Source organism: Muntiacus reevesi, chromosome 2 (genome assembly GCF_963930625.1).
Source record: "Muntiacus reevesi chromosome 2, mMunRee1.1, whole genome shotgun sequence".
Classification (NCBI taxonomy): Eukaryota; Metazoa; Chordata; class Mammalia; order Artiodactyla; family Cervidae; genus Muntiacus; species Muntiacus reevesi.
Window position 1 is genome coordinate 111,348,535 of NC_089250.1, and position 15,577 is coordinate 111,364,111.

A 15,577-nucleotide genomic window follows, 5' to 3' on the forward strand; every position below is an offset into this window, starting at 1 on the left:
AGCAGCTTGCCTAATTCTTACTAATACAGTAGTAGGACAGTTATAAGATAGCTCATTCCTGTAAGAATTATGACAAACTCTCAAGGTGTATCCAAGGTAGGCTATCATTTGGCAGTGATAATACACATTATTCAGTAGATGGTATTTATTCTTCAAAGTTATCTTACTGGGCATGAGGGTTGTGTAGACAAGGATTATTATTCTCATTCTAAACATGAAAACTGAGGTTCATCAAAGTCACGTGACCTGCCAAAACTCTGAAGCCTAGAATACAGACGAATCAGTGCTAGCACTGAGATACTCTGTTTCTTATTACTGTTCTCTTACTCTCTACTACCTTCATTATAGATTTACCACCTTTGTTATTAGGTCAGTGCAAATAAAACTGTGGTTTTGGACCATGAATTTTAAATCATTATAACTAGGCTCAAACACATCTTTATTAATCAGAATAGGAACCATTACAATCAGCACATTTTTGCCAATGAGAAATAAGTTTGCTTATTCCTGTAGCCTAAAAATCCATGCCTTGGGATTCAGTGAACTCTTGGAAAACATATTCTACATCTTGCAGTTGTGAAAGTATTTTCCCTGCAAAAAGTTGTCGAGATGCTTGAGGAAGTGGTATTTGGTTGGCAGGAGGTCAGGTGAATATGGTGGAGGAGGCAAAAATTTGTAGCCCAATTCATTCAACTTTTGAAGTGTCAGTCATGTAATGTTTGGTTTGGCGTTGTTGTAAAGAAGAATTTGACCCTTTCTGTTGACCATTGCCGGCTGCAGGTGTTGCAGTTTTCAGTGCATCTCATCAATTTGCTGAGCATACTTCTCAGATATAATGGTTTCGCCAGGATTCAGAATGCTTTAGTGGATCAAATGGACAGCAGACCACCAGACAGCGACATGACCTTATTTTGGTGCAAGTTTGGCTTTGAAAAGTGCTTTGGAGCTTCTTCTTCATCCAACTACTGAGCTGGTTGTCACCAGTTGTCATATAGAATCCATTTTTTATCACACATCACAATCTCATTGAGAGATTGTTTGTTATTGTTTACAATAAGAGAAGGCAACACTTCAAACTGATTTTTTGATTTGCTGTCAGCTCACGAGGCACCCACTTATCAAGCTTTTCCACCTTTCCAATTTGCTTCAAATGCCGAACCATAGAATGGCTGACACTACGTTCTTTGGCAACTTCTTGTATAGTTTTAAGAGGATCAGCTTCAGTGATGCCCTCGGTTGTTTTCAGCTTCCTAACTTCTGATGACCAGCCACTACTTTCCTCATCTTCAAGGGTCTTGTCTTCTTTGCAAAACTTCTTGAACCACCACTGCACTGTACTTTCATTATCATTCCTGGACCAAATCTATTGTTGATGCTGTGAGTTGTCTCTGCTGCTTTACAACAGATTTTGAACTCAGATAAGAAATTCACTCAAATTTGCTTTTTGTCTAACATCATTTCCATTGTCTAAAATATAAAATACACAGCAAGTAATAAATCATTAGTAAAAAAAAAAAAGTGAGAAATGCGTATTAATGTATAACATAATCACATCTACTTAAGAATATATTCCAATATCAAATGGCAAAGTTCAACAGGCAAAACCTCAATTACTTTTGCACCAACCTAATGTATTTGTATCTAAAATTATTAGTGATTTGTTTTTACATTGTATCTATTTGCTTATTGCCCTTCTTCTGCCACTAGGTTGTAGTGTCCATGGGCCGAGACTTTATCCACCACTGTATCACCACCTGTGAGAACATTAACTGGCACACAGTAGGAGCTCAGTTAATAATTGTGTGGTGGAAGAAGAATGACTCAATAATTTCTAATAACCTGTATTAGGCATATTATAATGCAAATTAAGCGTGAACCTTATACATTTTTTGTGAAGGCATGATGGAAGGAAGGAAGGAAAGAAGAAGGGATTATGTTGGTCTAGTATCTAATCAAAATTTGAATTTGCTTGTTAAGTCTTTTTTTTAATCCAGTGCAGTGGTTCTCAAGGGTAACCTCCAAGGTCTGCAGCATCAGCACCGCTAGGAAACTTGTCAGAAATGGAAACACTGGAGCCCTCACCCAGACTCACTGAATGAGAAGTTGTGTGGGCAGCCCCTGTGATCTGCAAGAAGCCGTTCAGGGGATTCTGAAACCAAAGCATCAGTGATCTAGAACATACCTCCAACCCTTCCTCATTTTCATGACATTTAGTTTCCTTTTTTCTTTTTAAGGCCTGGTTCAGTTTCATCATAGAATGTCCCACATTCCAGATTTTTATGATTGCTCTCTCGTATTTGGTTCAGGTTTAACATTCTGGCAAGTATGGGAATCATGTTGAGAAGCATGTGATATTTAGCCATCGTTTTTTGTAGTAAATGCTAAAATTGATCATTAGTGAACATGGTTATCACAATTTTAATGTAATGTAAAGGTATATGTTCCCCTTTGTAATGAATAAGTAATCTAAATAGTGGCAATTTGACACTGTGTGAATATTTTCTTCCTTGAAAAATTTCACCCAGTAGTTGTCACATCAATTGATAATTTTTGCCTGAATCACTATGTTGGAGTATGGTGATTTTTCTAATTTTGCTTTCTTTCTGCATTAAACAGTTGATGTTCTTTAAATAAGAGCTTTCTGTCTTTTCTTACATTTATTTCTTTATGTGTTTAAGTATCACTATGAATTTAAATTTTTTAAAATTCAGTGTGGCAAGTTAATTACTATCATTATTCTCTTTGATATTCAAATAGTGCCAAATTGGGTCAGAGCGAGCCTCTTTGAGCCACTGACTGTTCTCTGCATTCTGGAACAAGATGTTCCAGGCTCACTTGTACATTTCCTACCCACAAACTGAATTAGAAACCAGGGTTTCTTGAAACCCTGGTTTATTGGTAGAAAATACTTTTTGGAAACCAGTATCCAGATGCTAGATATCCTACGTAAATATGTATGCATTCATACATGTATCATTTTGAATTATGATTTCTTATAAATACCCCAAATTTAAATTCATGGAGTCACCTTCATCTTCAAATTCTTTATCTTCATTTCCATCTCCTCCTCCTACCTCTGTCTTCCTCCACCCTTTCCCTGTCCTCCTTCTCCTCCTTCCTCCTTCTTGCTTCTCCTCTTCCTTCTTCCTTTCCTCATTTTAACTTCAAAGCCAGTGGCATTGCCTCTCTATGATTGTTATTCCATATCTCCCTCTTTGACCACAGCCTTTAAAATTTCTCCCTTGAAGAACTCACATGATTAGACTGAGCCCACCCAGAAAGAACAGGGTGTCTGCATCCTGGGTTTGTGTCCTTAACCACTTCTACAAAGTCCCTTTTGCCATGTAAGGTATCATATTCACAGGTCCTGAGGTTCTTAGCACGTGGACATCTTGGGGACCATTTTATGCTTTCTACATCTTCTCTCTCTCTCTTTGTTTTGTTTCCCTTCTCTCACAGTGAAAACTCTGACTTCCAACCACTTCATTATATTTGCACATTTCCTCTATCCTACCATATATGCAGAATAACTGGAGAATTTATAACAGCACTAACAGTAATGACAATAAGCCTGCAAAGTAATGCTCAAGCTTCCTTTTCAGTTTTTGTTAGTGATGGTGGTATGCTCGGATACCTCTCACTCAGGTGTACAGTTGAAGGACTGTCAGTTTGGTATATGGTTAGGTTCATTTCTTTTGTACCCAGTTTTAAGGTTTGTTTTTTACCATCTTTTTTTAAAAATTTATTCATTTATTTTTAGCTGTTCTGGTTCTTCATTGCTGTGCTGGCTTTTCTCTAGTTGCAGCAAGCAGGGGCTACTTTCTAGTTGGGACGCAGGCTTCTCATTACAGTGGATTCTCTTGTTGCAGAGCATGGGCTCAAGGTTCATGGGCTTCAGCAGTTGCAGCATGTGGGCAATTTATGGTCATGGGGCACAGGCTTAGTTGCTCCACAGCATGTGGGATCTTCCAGGACCAAGGATCGAACCTGTGTCTCCTTCTTTGTCAGGCAGATTTTTACCACTGAGTCACCAGGAAGCCCCTTCCCATCCTTTTTGATTTATTATATTTTTGAATTTGCAAAATACATAAATTTAAAGAGAGAGATATCCAGAGGAGTCCCCTCCCAGTACCTTTCCCCTGCTTTCACCCATCCACCACATACATCATTCTTAGTAGTCTATGTTTATGCTTTCTGTGTTTCTTTTTGCAAAACGTGTATGATGTGTGTTTATTTTCTAATCTTATTTTACTCCTTTCTTCCCTAAAAGTCTATGTACATTTTCGCTCCTTGCATCTCACTTAGCCCTGTGTACTGAGTCTGTTCTCTACATATATGTGTCCGGTAGTGTATCCTGGGAGCCAATCACCATCACATGGTCATAGAAATTTTGAAAGGAGTAATAATTAAGCTTTTCAGTATACCTCTGTACTGTTTAACTTGTAATAAATATAATATTTGTGACAACATGGCTAAAAAGAGAAATACATACAGAGAAAATGCCCTTTTTTAATGCCTTCTGCTCACTCACCTCATCACTAATCTTTTTTGTTCTTATTTATATAGCATTTTGTAGATAACATTATTATGGAAAATTTTATTGCAATTATCTGACAAGTTATCTGCCTTTCTGGCCTGTTAGTTGCTCAAATGTAGAAACCTCTCCCATTTCTTTCTTTTTTATTTTCTTCCATTTTGGCTTTCATTGATTGTCCCTGACATATAGGGCTTCCCTGCTTACCTATACTGCCTGAAATTCTGTTAGAGATTTATTCAGTTGGTCTATTTTTTAGTGTGTGTATTTTTTAAGTAAAATATTTTATCTGAAATTATGAATCTCATTCCATTGTCAACTTCTGCCATCCTAATGTGTATTAGTTGGCAGAGAACTAGTTGTTTCTTAGAAAATGTGTAAAAAATGATGTGTACAGGTTTCTGAGAGAGGATGCTTATGTTTTGATAGTGGAATTAAAGCCCCCATAAAGGTAAGAGGGTATATTGACATTTATGGCTATTCTAGAAGGGAAGGAGACACATGAAAGAAACAAAAAGAGGGAAAAGTAAAAAAAATTATATCCCTGTGTTAACTATGTGAGCAATGCACAGCCTAGCCAATATGCTTGGATGAAAATAGACATATTCACTGGGACAGAAACACCCTTTATAGAGTTTTCTCCAGATGCTGAGAGGCTGAGGCCCAGAAGTTGACATGTTGCACAGGACAATTGCTACAACCCAGCAACTAGAACCTGACCTTTGGAATCCGTCACACTTACAAGAGTTGATATGCCCTTTGTCATGCTTCCAAAGGATACCTGGGGAACCAGAGACCCCCACTTCCCTGAGTGTCCTGGGCCACCTCTCATCTTTGAGCTCATCAAAATTGGGCTGCCAACCTCAGGACTAAATGTACTACATCTCCATCCTTCCTGACCTCCTTCAGTCAGGTCCTCTGTATTTGTGGAGGTGCATAGTTCAGCCTCAGAGCTTTGTTTACATTTCAAATCATTAAAAAAAAGTGAGCCAGTAAGAAGCACAGTATTAAGTATCATCCATATGAAGAGATATACCCTCTGTCACATTTCTGTTGAAATCCTGAGAAATGTGAAGAGAGGCTGGAGCAAAATGAAAACAGGCTAAAAATTATGTCAGAGACCAAAATGCAGTAAGGCAACTGGATTTGGGGCAGGTAATCAAGAATTGCTTGACTTTGAGTTCTGTTGTGGCATAACGATGTCAACATATTCACACCAACACACACACCATGTGCACACACAACACACTTGTGTGTGAGATACACACAAAAAGGGCCCACACATACAGTTCTCAGCAAGACACACAGAGCATGCATGTAACAGTGTATATACAAGTTCCATGTGCCATGTATAACTTTCATGCACATAAAACACACAGGTGTGCATGCATACATACATGTGAATTGGTTCTTAACTGGTTACTATAAAGATGTAACCCTTCCATCTGCCACCTTATCCATACATTTTTATTTTGATGAAAAAAATAGCAGTAGAAGGGAGAAAATCTCTCCATCAGAAAATTCAGAGGAAAAAATTCCCAAGACATTGTCATGTATTTCTGGTTATTTTTGGTGGTTAAGAGAATTATTTGAAAACAAAGAAACCTTTCACAAAGCCTCTAAAATACAAAAGATTTAATAACATTTACATCTGTGTATCAGCCATGTCTGTAATGCGAGTCATGAATAACACATAAACCAGAGCACGGGGAGAACAGAAGTGCTCACACATCATTTAAAATCCAACCCACCCCATCGTCAGTGGAATCAAATACACAGCAGGAGCAGTTCCAGTTGACACACACACAATATAGTCATTGAAAATGAAAACATATTAATTATGTTCCTAAGGTTAGGAGAGAACAGGCAGGATCCACTACCTGTTCAACTCTGTTGAAATTCTGTACTGAAAAGTACATCATGAGTTGCTTCCTTATTTTTCTTAAGAAATTACAGAATGAGGGTTTGTGTGTATTTGTCTTGTTTTATTGTTTATTTGAAATCTGCACTTGGGGCTCTGTCCTGCCTCCTTGCTGTGCTGAAAATGGTGAGGGAGTTAGCATAGAAGATAGATCCTTGTTGCACTGAGTAACTTGGAAAAAAGGAATTCATTATTGAGCAACAGTATTGTAAAACAGTACCTGCATAACTCCAGGTGGTTTATGTGGAAACCCATGCTGCTAGGAGAATAGCTGTCTGTTACCAAAACCTAGAGCACTCCACGTAACAACATGTTTGAAACACAGGGAAATCCTTTTGTTCCAATTTGGAGAATGCTCTGAAGCCCGAATTTGGAATGGTACCTTTCCGGATCAGTTTACCTGGCTCCTGTGACTTTCTAGGGATCTCCTAGACTCTCTTGTAAACTGTGAGATCCTCACCTTCTGCCGCTTAGAAGCCTCTGAGGCCATGATGCAGAAGGACTTGTAGAGGGACATGGTTTTTGTTGGGTGTTCACATTTGGTATTTGTTTATACTTATTCTTCCAGTGTTTACTTCCAAGAGTCAAGAGAATATTCAAATAATGTAAATTTTAAATCAGTACTTTTGTTTGCTGGCTTTTTTTTTTTTTTGAAGTATAGTTAATTTACAACATGGTGTTAATTATTGCTGTATAGCAAAGTGATTCAGTTATACATATATATGCATTCATTTTTTTATGTATTCCTATCCATTCTGATTTATCACAGGCTATTGAATATAGTTCTCTGTGCTCTAGAGTCGAACCTCGTTGTTTACCCATCCTGTATTGTTTCCTGGCTTTTGCTCCCATGTTTGTTTAGCAAACCTTTCCTGCTCTGGTTGCTATTTCACTTCCTATCTCTAGGCCACCTTCTGTCGGTGCCAGACCGTCTCTTGTGGGACCTGAACAGCTTAAGATGAGTAAATGTCAGGGATCCCCTTCCTCTTTTACTTTGTATCTCGTTTCAGAGTGAATTTTCAAGCATCTCACAGTCTTCGCTACAGCAAAAGGTTAATAGTTCTCTCTTTTTTATGTACTATAAATGGTCAATTTCTAAGGACAGTGTTTCAGGGTGAGTTGAGTGTAATTGCTAAATAATATAGTCATTCTCATTTTAAATGAGTAATACTTTCATTCCCAATGCTTCTACCTGCACGTGTGTATGTGTGTGTATACAGACAGGCATGGGTGAGGCCTCCTCTGGGGTGAAGGCACAGCCATTCCATAGGAGTTTGCACATTTAAGCATGTGGGTTTTAAATGTTGTGCCACATCCTGAGCCTCTTAGGCACTGCAGATTATGTATAATAGATGACCTGCATTTACAGAGATGTGTGCTATACAGATGTAAATGTTATTATAGCTTTTATATTTTATGTTCTTGTTGAAAGATCATTTTGTCTTTGAATAATATGGCCGTTCAATTTTTTTGGAGGGGAGGGGGTTATCTTTAAAAGAGGATATGAAATGGATATTGCACATCATATATTTCTTAAAAGTAATTTGGAATTTTAGGGTCTGGGATTGGGGCTGACTGATACACTGCCATGATGAGATATAACCCCTGGAAAATAACAGCACCAGCACATGCCTGCATCTGTCCAATCTCATAATTCACTTTCACATTGGATTATGGATGTCTGCGCTCAGTGAGTCTATCTTCCCTTTAGGTATTATTTCAGCCCTTTGAGATAATAAGGAAAGTTTAATTGCGTTGTTAATTGATTTTTTGCACAACATTATTACCTTGATTGATTGCAGAGTTGATGAAAATGTTAGACACAGGCAGCGTGGAGTATCAGCCCGGGAAGGAGTGGGAGCCTTGTGGAGAATAGATAACCTTGATGTTAAGAGCTATATCCTTCAGATATGTCTTCCCTTGACATATTGATGGCCCTTGAAAAGGGAAAAGCTGATTGTATGCAGAATGCAATCATTAAACCCACTTCAGCTCGCTGTTGATTAATTTGTTTTTTCCTGAAGGATCTAGTTATAGGGAAGGCCTCACTTGTACCAATAGAAGCCATTTTCTAGGCTCTAGCCTGTATACTTAACCCTCTGGGTGCAGAGGAATAATGAGACTGGCGTGGCCGATACAAGAAGATGGTCTCATGATGTGTATAAGGTGGACTTGACCCTCACAGATATCCTTATCCTCAGCAGCATGACTCTTTCCCCCACCATAGTGCTTCTTTCCCCTGAGTACCAATTCTTTCAAAATGCCAAGGTCAGGCAGCCTTTTATTGAGACCTGGAAGTAGGAAGAAATGGAAGCTTCGGATGCCCAGGAAGGCTTACTTAACCAGGATTCCAGTGGTTTCTGGAGAAGACATGGCACTTAAGAGTTGTGTTACACATTAGATAAACCCTTACATAAATTTGCTCTAATGACTGGAGGATTTTGTTTCTTATTGGGGGGTGTGTGTGTGTGTGTGTGTGTGTGTGTGTGTGTGTGTGTGTGTGTGTGTGTGTGTGTATGAGGGATTTGTATATAGAAAGATACAAAGGGATTTTTGGAATCAATTTGTTATATTTTCAGTTACTCCTCTCTCTGGCCTTATGTAACTCTTACCAAGAAATGTTTATTGAAAGCTGTCATGGTAACTATAGTTCAGAGCCGTCCTGATGGTACCAAAAATCAGGTTGATTGATTGATCCATTGGACTCCTGCCCTGTTTCCCTCTCCCAAACTCACCCCACTTCATCCATGGCTGCCCAGTCCCGGTCAGAGAGTGAGGCTTCATGGGAAAAGGAGTCAGCTTGGCCAGCTACAGGACAGAAGCTTGTAGGTGTGTAGTGATTCTAGAGAGCCCCCATCTTCTAAGGAGTATAGCAGAGCCCCCTGTCTCTCCCCACCCCTACTACGATACTTTTGGAGCATTCTGACTTATTTTCCCATCTTCTTCCCTTTGTGGCTGTCCCAGTATTCATTTAAAGCAAATTTTAATTGTATAGAACAGTTGAAGACCTACCAGTAATTACATTATCTTCCTGGGGTCCTGAGCCCCCCAGGAGAGGTCACATGGGCTTCAGGGCAGAAGAGAGGCTGCTGACAGGTCTCCCAGAGCCACAGTGTACCTGGAGATGGAATTCACACCATGGTCCAAAGCACAGTTACTCCCCAGTCCGCCACATACCCCCTCCATTCAGAGCCTTTCTTCTGCTGAACTAATGACTAGCACTCAGGGAGTCTAATATCCACAGAGTCTGGGCCCTCAATTACTGTAATGGCTTATAATGAGATTTTGGCCAAGTAGCAGGTAGCAGGTTATTACTTCCTGCTCAGCGTGGGCAATGTCTACGCTGTTAATTTGTGTTGCCGAATGTGGCTCAGAGCTGGGCATCAAACTGTCAGAGCCAGATGTATTCTATTAGGTGGAAGGCTCACAGTAGCCCATGGGCAATTTTTTTTTCCAATATGGAGGCATGTTAACTCACCACAGGGTGAATCCTGATAAACTCAAGTCAGCCAAATAAAAGGGGTAATATTCTAAGCCATCAAAGTAGTATGTTCCAGAGAAAGATAACACCTGGTACCACCCACTGTCAGCAATGTCTGTCTAACCCAGGCTGTTCCATTGATAGGCAAAAAGTATCCCCCTCTTAATATTGATAGAGAGACTCTGGTGCCTTCATTAAGATTTAATGAGTCTGACTCTAATGAAGACCCTTATAATATGCTCTTCTATTGTTTACTTTGTCTTTATTTTGGGCAAAAAAAAATGTACACGAGGTTCATATTGCTCTTATAAACTGCTTCCTGCTATTAATTTTTACTTAAACTATAGTTTCTTTGGCATTAGCATATGTATATGTATATATGTGGTTTTTTTCAAAGCAAGTTAGAAGATGAGGAGTTGAAGATCAGGAAGTAATGAAAACCATTTTGACATTTTGCAGTGAGAATTGCTAGTGCCCAAGAATTAAGCTGTGCTCTCTGTAATGACATACTTCTGGGTTTTTTTTTTTTTTTTTTTTTTTTGTACTGGAAACTTCTTTCTGTTAGATCATATATCAGCGGATTCCTTTTGTTTTCTTCTTGGAGAGAGCATTTCAGAGTGTCCTGGAATTAGGAAAGATTATGGTAATATCAGCACAGGAAAAGTTTGTTTGAATTCTAATGAAGGGCAGATGGAGGCTGGACTAACGGGCCCAAGAAGGAAGGTCTTTTCCTCAATTCTTGCAGTTTGAATTATGACAAACTCAGTTGTTATTGGGTCTGCTTAATTTTATTTGAGAGGTTCTTTTTTGCAGCTTGAAGAATGAAAAAAAAAGCAACTTGTCTTTATTTTCAATGGCTCTCTTGAGAAATTTTAGCCTGAAGAACCAGACAGAACTGTGGATGCTTTCCCCTCTTTTGATGTGAGCTTTCTAATAGGAACAGACCTGAAACCCAAAAGCAAATTTCTGCTTGAGAGCGAAGCCAAAATTCCCATTCAAACTCTGCAGGGGGACCCCCGCTGCTCACATTTGTTCATATAAGATTCTGTCATTTTAGAGAAAAGCTAAAGACTTTCTGGGAAATTTTTTCTGCAAGATTTTTTTTTCCTTATGCTTCATAAATTATGGTCTGTAGATTCAGTTCCAATCTACTTATCCAAAAAACTCCTTTCTTCTGTTAATGTAATCTGCACATCACTTAAATTTAAACTTTCATGTTTTTCATTTTGTATTAAAGTGCTGGAGCAGTCTTCTATTATTATTACTTTAGGTAAGGTTTGTTTTCAGACTGTTGTTAGGAAGACAGTAAAACTTCCATTTGCTAAAACTCGATACAGTAGATTTTTATCTCTGAATTTGAGTGGTCTTGATTCTACATGAAGAAAAGCTAATGTTAAAGGTTTTACTTTTTTAAAGGGGCGAGGGAGGGCCCTTTTAGTTTGTCTTAGAACTTTGCTTCTCAAAGTGTGGTTCCCTAATGTGTAGCATCACTGCCACCTGGGAACTAGCAAAACTGCAAATTCTTGGCTCTAGCTCAGACCCACTAAATCAAAAACTTTGAGGGGGGGGCTCAAACAATCTGTTTCAACAAGCCTTCCAGGTAACCTGCGTTCCAGGGAAAGTTGGAGAATCGCTTTTCTGGGGACAAGCCATGCAGCTCCTCCACCTGCCAATGTCCGGGAGTGTGTATCGAACTCTGGGGTTCAGAAGTATCCTGAGATCCTTTCACCCACTCCACAATAACTGGCCATCTCTTGAGTATCTCGGGAAGCAAGGATGGAAAACTCTCCTCTCTGCCATTGAGGAGTTCCTGTACAAAAAGAGGTCTTAAGACCTTGAGAAATGTTCACTGAACAGTCTTCCCCACCCTAGTGAAACCTCTGAACTGTATTATCCTCACTATAAATCCTCGTGGGTGGTCACCATGAGGTACCAAGTAAAGTACCTGTAAGACAGTGAAACATGCAGTGTTTCACATGTGAGAGAAAACTCAAAAAAGGTTTCCAGTGAGACATGAGTTAATAAGATAATTTAATTAATTATCTGGAACCCAACATTTTCCTAGTGGTAAGTCAATCCCATGACTGTTATATTAGAAAAGTCTGAAGGAAGAAAGCGTGAGAGCCATTTTATTTTTGCCTCCCTGACCATTTGAGCAGACTCTCAGCTGACATGCAGAACCACACCTGGACTCCACTTTCCTCCAGTCCCGTAGATCCAGTCTTTGTTTACTCCCTTTTTCTGGTGAAATCCACTCACTTATTTGAATTCTAAAAAATTCTATTTTAAAATACCAGCTCTTTCAAAAATGATGATATGTTCAAAGACCCTGGAAACCCATGAATTCCTCTTTTCTCCTAAAGGGATGTGGTCATTTGTTGCTCTTGGCATGAAAATAATCACTGGCCCATGTGCCAGAGGTCAGCGATGGGGACTAGATGATGATCAAACCGAAGCTGGAGTAAGTTTTTATTTTTATTTGAGTCGTTTCTACCTCTTTTTACTATTTTTTTCATTAATTTTTGTTGGAGTATAGTTGATTTACAATGTGTCAGTTTCAGGTGTACAACAACGTGATTCAGTTATGCATACACATGTATCTACTGTCTTCTTTTTCAGATTCTTTTCCCATGTAGGTTATTACAGAATACTGAGTAGCGTTCCCTACTTCTACAGGTCCTCATTAGTTATCTATTTTATACATAGTGGTGTCTGTGTGTTAATCCCAATCTCCTAGATTTGTCTACCTCTCTTTTCTGATTAACCTGGGCAGATACTCTAAAAGGGAAGACAACCTTTGGGTGGAAGGCAGCCAGGATTTGCTTGGATGGAGTCCACATGCTTTTTGTATGTTTTATTGACCCAGTTTTTCTTTAATTTTTATGTTTTTCACTTTTTTTTTTTTTTTTTGATATCAAATGTTGATTAGTAACTTCATGCCTTTGAATGGTTATTTCCTTGTAGGCTTTCCTGATAAAAACAAACTTTTTCTAAGAAGAATGGGAATCTATCTCTGTTTATCTTTGCATGCTTCTTTACATTTATGCAGGTGACATGCAAATATCCCCAAACCCTGAGTCTGGAAGACTAATTAGAGCAATTGATGGTAAAGAAAATTAGTCCCTGAAATCCAGACCAGAGGCATCCAAAAGGAGGGGTGAGCAGTGGGGGGTGTCTGGTAACCCCATTCCCAGGAAGCGTTCAGCACAGATTGAGCAAACATGACGTATTGATCATTAGAGAACCTATAATTGGTGACCAAAAGCCCAGTGTGACTTTAATGGCCCTCCCTGAATCGTTGCCATCAGTTATTTATTTATTTATTTAAGAAAGCAGCTGTTTTTCCTAAATTCATGCTGCCCTCTAGTGGCCACACTCCTAACCTCAAGTAAAAGGTGGAAAAGATGAATGGGGAAATCATGGTAGGGGTGGCAGAGGTGATAAAGGGGTGAAAAAAAATTTTTTTTTCTTTTTCTCTCTCCTATCTGAAAGATTTCTGAGTTCTTCAGTCAAAAACTTAATAAATAAAAATGAAGCCGTATCACGTGACCACTGTCCATTTTGACTGACAGCCTGGCTGTTGGGCTGTCCATCAGCGAGCAGCACAGAGGGATCTTCATGAATCTGAACTCATTTGCATCCCATCTTGGCGTGCACTTGGAATGCAGCCCATCTCAGATCCATTAAACTCTACTTAGAACAGGGAGGTGGGGAGAGGGGAACACAGACCAAACTGGCTTTAAGAATTCAAGTTTCCCTGGTGGAAAAGTAGGTATGAGTCAGGTTGTGGATCTTTGACATTCTTCTATCCTAAGGGCAGTGTGCTATAATTCAGAGGGATTTGTAATGGAAAGATAGCATTGCTGGGACTTTGGAGGTCCAGTAGTGAGGAATCTGCATTTACACTGCAGTGGGGCATGGGTTTGATCCCTGGTCAGGGAACTGAGATCCCACAACCAAGATTGATAGCAAGAAAGATAGCATTGTAGTTGTATGGTGTCTGGTCTGGTAGTGTGACCTTGGGGAAGCCCCTTAGAACCTCCTCTTGGTCCTTTACTGAAAATGAAGATCTTTAAATTCTGTCTCAGAATTCTTCAATACCTTTAAAGAAATACTTTCAAAGAAAAAATTCCTATTCTGTGTTTGAGCTTACTAGAAAGCACAGCAAAATAATCAAGTATCATAGGAGTGAATGAGTGAATCATTGTTTAGGAAGTCAGAGTGAAAACCATTTCTGGCTTCATTCTTAACTGGCACACACAAAAAAATATGTAACCTGAAAAGAAAACTCAAAATTTGGGTTGCTAAGAAGATTTAGCAACAGTGGGTTATTGGTTGTTATTTTTTGGTTTTGGTTTGGTTTGATTTGATATTTTGAAGAGGGGATGTTATGGGATCATGGAAATATTTACTGTGGCATTTGATCTCTGATATTTACATGTTCCTCTTTGACTGAAATATAGCATGTATTGAGGTAAGAGTCAATCGTATTACCGATGTTCAAACAGGGAAGCAAGGGAGCCCACACTCAGACCTGGGATTCTTTCCCGTCCATCTCTGCCTACACACACGACCCCCAATACAAAATAATTTAAAGAGCATTGACATCTGAGGAAAAGCATGTTGACTGTTTCCCTTCCAGGATTCACATCATGGAAACATCCGCTGCCAGATAACTTTTAAATCTGTCAGCTTCGTATTTCCTCAATGCAGAGAGGACACTGAATGGTCTGGTCAGGTCTGGGAAGGGCTGCAGCATCTGCAACCGGAGCACAGGGCCCGGGGGCTCACAGTGAGACTGCGGATCCGGTTACTAGGGATCCACTCAAAGGTGCACATAGCTCAGACTTGGCCCCGCTTTCGTGTTTCCCGCTAACAGGTTATTTGAGGGAGAAACTGGCCCTGCATCTTTTTTAATCCTCTTCTCCCTCCTTCTCTTCTAAAATGACAAGCCTCATTTCAGCTGCCCTGGGAGCCCGAGTGCATTTTCCACAGGCTCTGGCTTGTCACATGTCAACTTGTCTGCCTGCTCACGTGACTGTTCTGCAGCCTCCTCAGGCTGGGGTGCAGTGGGAGTGGGGGGCAGGGGGGAGGGCGCTAGCTTCTCAGCCTTGCATCCCTCTCACCTTCAGGAGCGATTTTGCCAAGATGCTTTCCCTGCTGACTGGTTTCCTTCCCCAGCTTTCTTCTTCCTTACAAACACACGGGTGAGACTTGACAAGGCCCAGCATTTGTCTAAGGAGGCTGCATAATCTGTTCTCAGTAGAAAGTTTAACCTTCCTTCAGGCCTCACTGGAGGGGGCTGAACACTGTGGCCAAGTGTCCTTTTCTCAACGGGATGTGATGCCCAGCATTTGTCAGCTTTCTTTCAGCGTACGGATGTATCCAAACCTTTGGTGAGGTGACCCCTACTGTGGTTTTTTGGATGGTATTTGGTAAAAAGCAGTGTGTTATAACCCCACGATGTAGATCCTCTTGTGCATCCAGAGTATTTACATATGTCCTGCATACTCTTTGTGCTAAAAATAAATACAAACTGCCATTTACTTAATCCAGAATAAGCTGACAGCAACTAAACCTGCACATAATGCAATTTATTATGGATGAAAAAGTGACCAAAGATTTATATCTTGTCGGCATA

At 39.7% G+C, this 15,577-nt stretch overlaps 1 protein-coding gene and 1 long non-coding RNA gene across 2 annotated transcripts in view; one reads left to right on the forward strand and one right to left on the reverse strand.

Moving 5' to 3' along the window:
* Positions 1-15,577, forward strand: part of LRMDA (leucine rich melanocyte differentiation associated) — a 1,142,706-nt gene that overhangs the window by 1,080,540 nt on the left and 46,589 nt on the right. The gene's annotated exons all lie outside the window — the stretch shown is intronic.
* The window catches only part of LOC136159892 (uncharacterized), a 40,933-nt gene continuing 25,893 nt past the window's right edge, over positions 538-15,577 (reverse strand). The window contains exon 4 of the long non-coding RNA XR_010661521.1: positions 538-1,467. This is a non-coding gene — a long non-coding RNA (uncharacterized lncRNA). The remainder of the gene's footprint in view (positions 1,468-15,577) is intronic.